Source organism: Scyliorhinus torazame, chromosome 24 (genome assembly GCF_047496885.1).
Source record: "Scyliorhinus torazame isolate Kashiwa2021f chromosome 24, sScyTor2.1, whole genome shotgun sequence".
Taxonomy (NCBI): Eukaryota; Metazoa; Chordata; class Chondrichthyes; order Carcharhiniformes; family Scyliorhinidae; genus Scyliorhinus; species Scyliorhinus torazame.
The window spans coordinates 55,203,801-55,209,908 of record NC_092730.1 but is presented as its reverse complement, the minus strand read 5'-3'; the positions used below and the strand labels follow the sequence as shown (position 1 = coordinate 55,209,908).

The 6,108-nt window shown below is 45.2% G+C and overlaps 1 non-coding gene across 1 annotated transcript; it reads left to right on the top strand.

The window, feature by feature from the left end:
- Positions 1-1,403: 1,403 nt before the first annotated feature.
- Positions 1,404-1,475, top strand: trnag-ucc (transfer RNA glycine (anticodon UCC)). Its single transcript has one exon. It is a non-coding gene; the product is annotated as a tRNA-Gly (tRNA).
- Positions 1,476-6,108: the final 4,633 nt, after the last annotated feature.

Here is a 6,108-nt window from a genome sequence, read left to right as displayed (position 1 = left end):
GAACCGTGCTGGGCCATTAGCCCTAGTTCGAGGTTGTTCTCTGCTGTATACATTCTCACTCACACCAAAAGTAAACATAACGCACGTTCCTGTTGGCTTTGCAGCAAATACCTATCATCCCGACATTTGTCCCAGGAATGAAGGAGACAGCATTACAACATAGGGAACCACGGAGAAAATGCTGTAAAATGTCAACAGGTTAGGCATGTCCTGAGACCTAGGATTTCCCTTGAATGGGAGGTATGTGATCTTCCCAGGTTTGAAAATCTTGCTCGAGAAATGTAACCTCGTGGAACACAAGTCCATATCAGGAGTGGAATTCGAACCCAGAGCACCAGAGTAGGCTTCGACTTTAACACAGCGCCTTTGGCCGCCCAACCATCCGAACACGTTGCGATAGAAGATACAAATCGATTTAAATTATATCTTCAACGCCATTTCATTTCAAGTTAGATCTGCTTTTCCCATTTATTTATTTTAAAAATAAATTTAGAGCACCTAATTCATTTTTTCCAACTAAGCGGCAATTTAGCGTGTTCAATACACCTATTTGGCACATCTTTGGGTGATGGGGGCGACCCCACGCCAACACGGGGCGAATGTGTAAACTCTACGCGGACAACTACCCAGAAAAAGATCGAACTTGGGACCTCGGCGTAGTGATGCTTTTCCTATTTCTCAACCCCCGCCAGAGTCCTGTATCTGAGTGCCACCCTTCTCCAAGCCGCAGGGCATAAAGGAGCTGCTCAAAGCTGCATTGGTCAGTTTTCACCAATCAACAAGGAGCGAATTCCCACTCTACCTGTTCCTCACACCAAGGTATTGAGAGTCTAAGATCTGAGCGACGTGAAGCATCCAAATGGAGCGTTGCAACCTGGCGACTGAAATCTCTCTCCACAGCTGCTTCCGGTGCTACTTTCACATACTAGTAGCCGAAGAACCCCTCCAGTGTCCAAACAGGAGGGAGTTCATCCAGTAGAATCGTCAGAAAAGAATTATGGGAGAAGTCAATCCGATCACCTCGACTGCACTGTGGGTAGCCGAAGAACTGGTGGCAATGAGCGGTTAAGCCCCAAACACGTCTGCCTCCATTCCTCCCTTTAATCCAACTCGATGCAATCTGGCCTGACAAACTGGAAAGGATTGTCACATCAGTGATTGCAGATCGATCGTGGAAAACTGAATTCCACTTCCGAAAAATGTGTGGATGAAAAATCGACGAGGACAAGATTCGAACCCACGTGTACACAGCACGAAAGATAAACAGTCCATCGCTTTAGTCACGCGGCCACTTCGTCCCACTGGTTCAGACGCCAATACGACTCAATTTGTTTTGCATCCATGAACTGATGGAAATTATCTGCCTCGTTCGTTTCAAACTGGTGTTCAACGATGGAAATGAAGCGATGGTGGTATAGTGGTGAGCATAGTTGCCTTCCAAGCAGTTGATTCGGGTTCGATTCCCGGCCATCGCAGTAATTGTTAGCTCGGATGTCTTGACATCGTGAGTTTCAAATTGAGAAAAACTGGTCAACAGTTTCTCACTTGAGTGTATGTGTAATTATCTAACTGAGGTGTATCAGATGCCAAAAGGTCCGGAAAGGTAGACATGGAGCTGATGCTTCCTCTTGTGGCGCATTCTAAAACGAGAGGTCATGACCTTAGAATAAAAGATCGCAAATTAAAAAAGAGTAGAGGAAAAACTACTTCTCGCAAAGGGTGTGAGTCTGTGGAATTCGGTACCCCAGAGTGTGTTGGATGCAGGGAGACTGAGTAAATTTCATGAGGTGTTAGAGAGATTTTTATTGGTGAGGAGTTGAAGGGTTGTGGAGAACGGGCCAGACGGTGGAGTTGAGGCCAGGATGGGTTCAGCCAAGATCACATGAAATGTGTTCGGCTCACGAAGCTAAATTGCCTACTCCAGCTCCGAAGTCTTGTTTTCCAGAGAGGATGTGTTCTGGCTAAAGCGCAATCGACCTCTTCATCTGAAACATTGTCGGTAGCAGATGAGGAACATATCAGCACGATAGAATGGCGGGGCAGACTCGATGTGTCTAATGGCTTAATTCTGCTCCTGATATTTTATGAACGTAACTTTTGCGCGACTTCGTGAGTTTCAAACTGAGGGGCAGAAACAGTTTCCAAATCAGAATTTATGCGCAATTAGAGCAGTGAGTTAAATAAGTAACTTTCTCAGCTATTTGTAATGTGATTTCAACATAAATAGTGTTCGACTATTAACCACCCCCAAGCCCTTAAACAAAAGCTAAAAATCACAGCACTTTTACTTTATGCTCGTGACATGGACCAAACAGAGACACAGCAGACACGTTTCAGCCGAGGATGGGATTCGAACCCACGTGCGCAGAGCGCAAAGGATTATTGTGCAGCCCCTTAACCACGTGGTACAACAACTTTACTTCATGAAACATTAATGTCCGATCTTCTCACAGACAAGCAGCCGACGCACTCCTCCAGTGGACAAATAGAATGAAATTAATCCAGGAGAGGTAGCAGAAGGTAATTGTGGGAGAAGTCAGCCCGGTCACCTCGCCGAGACTGTGGATAGCCGAAGAAGAACTGGTGTCAATGAGCGGTTCAGCCCCAAACACGTCTGCCTCCGTTCGGTCCTCTAACCCAACTGGATGCATTCTGGCCTGACAACTTGTAATAGACTGTCACATCAGTGATTGTGGATCCACCTTGGAAAAATGAGTCACATTTCGCGGAAACAGTGGATAAAAATCACAGCATTTTTACTTTATGCTCGTGACATGGACCAAACAGAGACATAGCAGACACGTTTCAGCCGAGGATGGGATTCGAACCCACGTGTGCAGAACACAATAGCTTATCAGTCGATCGCCTTTACCGCGGCCCACAAGCGCGCAAGTTAACGGGTCTTCACTCGTTTTGCATCCATGAACAGATGGAAAGTATCGGCCTCCATCTATTCCACCTGGTGTTCAAATTTGGAAATGCAGCGATGGTGGTGCAGTGGTCAGCACAGCTTTCTTCCAAGCAGTTGTACCGGGTTCGGATCCCGGCCATCGCAGTAATAGTTGTATCGGATGATTTTGCGCGACACCATGAGTTTCAAACTGAGGAAGACTGGCCAACAGTTTCTCACTCAGAATCTATGCGCAATTATCTAATTGAGGTGTATAAGATGCCAAAAGGTATGGATAAAGTAGACGTGGGGCTGATGCTTCCTCTTATGGGGCATTCTAAATCGAGAGGTCATAGTTTTAGAATAAGAGATTGCAAATTTAAAAAGATTTGAGGAAAAACTACTTCTCCCAAAGGGTTGTGATTTTGTGGACTTCGCTACCCCAGGGTGCGTTGCATACAGGGAGAGTGAGTAAAGTTAAGGGGGGGGTTAGAGAGATGTTTATTGGTAATGAGTTGATGGGTTATGGAGAACGGGCAGGATGGTGGAGTTGAGGCCAGGATGGCATAAGCCAGGATCACCTGGAAGGTGTTAGGCTCAGTAGGCTAAATTGCCTACTCCCGCTCCAAAGACGTGTGTTCTCGGGAGGAGGTGCTCTGGCTGATATTGCAATCGACCACTTCATCTGTAACTTTGTAGGTAGCAAATGAGGAACAACTCAGCCATGATAGAATGGCGTGCAGACTCGATCGGTCTAATGGCTTAATTCTGCTCCTATACCTTATGAACTTATCTCTTGCGCGACTTTGTGAGTTTCAAATTGAGAGGAAGAAGCAATTTCGAACTCAGGATTTATGCGCAATTAGGGCAGGGAGTGAAATAAGTAACTTTCTCACCTTTTTATAACGTGGTATCAACATGGACAGTGTTGGACGAAATCGCCACCCTCCAAGCCCTTGAACAAATGCTAAAAATCACAGCATTTTTACTTTTTGCTCATGAAGTGGACCAAACAGAGACACAACAGACACATTACAGACGAGGATGGGATTTCATTCCACGTGTGTAGAGTACAATGGATTATTGTGCATCTCATTAACCACATGATACAACTCCTTTACTTTATTGAATTTTAATACGCGATCTTCTTACAGGCAAGTAGCTAAAGAACCCCTCCCGTCTACAAACAGGAGGAGGTTCATCCTGGAGAGCTGGCTGAAGAGAATTAGGGGAGAAGTCATCCCGGTAACCTCAACTGTACTGTGGGTAGCCGAGGAACTGGTGTCAAGGAGCGGTTCCACTGTAAACGTATCCACATGCACATATAGTGACGAAGATTGTCAGGTTCAGATTGTCTCTTTCACTCTCACTCATTACCTGAGAGTGACAGGAACCCCCCATTTACAAACGGGACCAGAGAAGGGCAGAGCGAATGCACCTCACTCCCACATACAACATGTTGACGGATTCAACACAACCAAAATATAAGAAAAGATCATCACCAAATATTATGTTCTCATAAATCCCGCCGTCCCAAGTTCAATATAATATAAACAATTGTTATCAGTTGTGTGTCACTCTGACCTGCGAACTTCGTTCCACCAGAGTGTGCTGACATCTATTGGCCACGACACAGAACCGCAACAGAGCGGGGGAGATTCACATGAACTGTCGGTGTTGCAGAAACAGGTCAACATGAAGAACCGGTGATAGAATGTGATCGGCAGGACTGAGAGGTGTTAGAAGTAAGTAAAATTTAAACAATCTATATTCATGTATTTCCCAATGGAGTTGGTAGAATTTGGAAGTGTTTATCTTGAGGATCAATATTAAGACGAATAGCAGAAATGTTTTTAAGTGAAATCTGGACGAGTACAGGAGGGAGAATGGATTTCAGAGACAAACAAATAATGTTGCATGAAGTAGTCCATAGAATCCACCAATTCTATAGTCTGGGTGTCGGATCTCCTGGAGCACTGTAACAATTAGAGAAGTGTCTGTTTTCAATTATGAGCATTGTGGAGAGGACGAATAACAATTTGCAGTATTTTCAGACACTGACAGATACTGACAGCAACTGAGACTGACAGAAAGTAACAATCTGTCAGGTAAATCACACTCACAGATAAGAACTGAGACTGACAGATGCAATCAGACACTTACAGACAGTAACCCACACTGACAGATACAATTGTACCTTCACACACAGTATCAAACACTGAAAGATACAATCACAACTCACATACACTGAAATACACTGATAGCTACAATCACACACTAACAGGCATTAACAGATACTAACAGTTACAATCACAACTCACAGACATTTACACACGCTGATACTTCCAATCAGCGTGTGGCTGTTTAGCACAGGGCTAAATCGCTGGCTTTGAAAGTAGACCAAGGCAGGCCAGCAGCACAGTTCAATTCACGTGACAGCCTCCCCGAACAGGCGCCGGAATGTGGCGACTAGGGGCTTTTCACAGTAACTTCATTTGAAGCTTACTTGTGACAATAGGCGATTTTCATTTCATTTCATTTTCATACACTCACAGTCACAGACACTGACTGGTAGAATTGCACACTTACAGACAGTGACAGGCACTGATGCACTCGCCCAGAACCCTCCTCTGCCGCTTCCACTGGGTGAATTTCCTCCTGTTTGTCCACTGGAGGGATTCTTCTGCTAAGTATCTGTGAAGGCTGCACCGTAAACAGCGGGGGAGAGAGATTCCAGTCGCCAGGATGCAACTCTCCAATTGGATACTTCACGTTGCTCACACTCGTTTAGAGAATCATTAAATGGTAACAGATCAGGGTGAGTCCATTCCGCCCACCGTGTCCATGACAATCGCCTAGAGCTGGCGTATAGTACCGTGATACAAACAGAAAATGCTGGAAAATCCCAACATGCCTGGCAGCAGCTGGGTTGAGCGAAACAGAGAATGGGAAACAGGGTCATTCTGAATTCGGAATGGTAACTCTCTTCCTCTCTCCACAGATGTTACCATACCAGACGATTTGTCCAGCAATTTCTATTTGTCTTTCAGGATTTTGTGGAGAATCTCCATAGCAGCATTGCCCTCGTGCCCGGCGCTTCTATTTACAAAGACTTGTCCCTTCTGTCTATTGTTCTGTTCCCTGTGGAGGCCAACAAACCAGAAAAAGCCAAATTTACCCAATAATCCCGATAAGGAAAGCAAGGGGCAAAAGGGAGT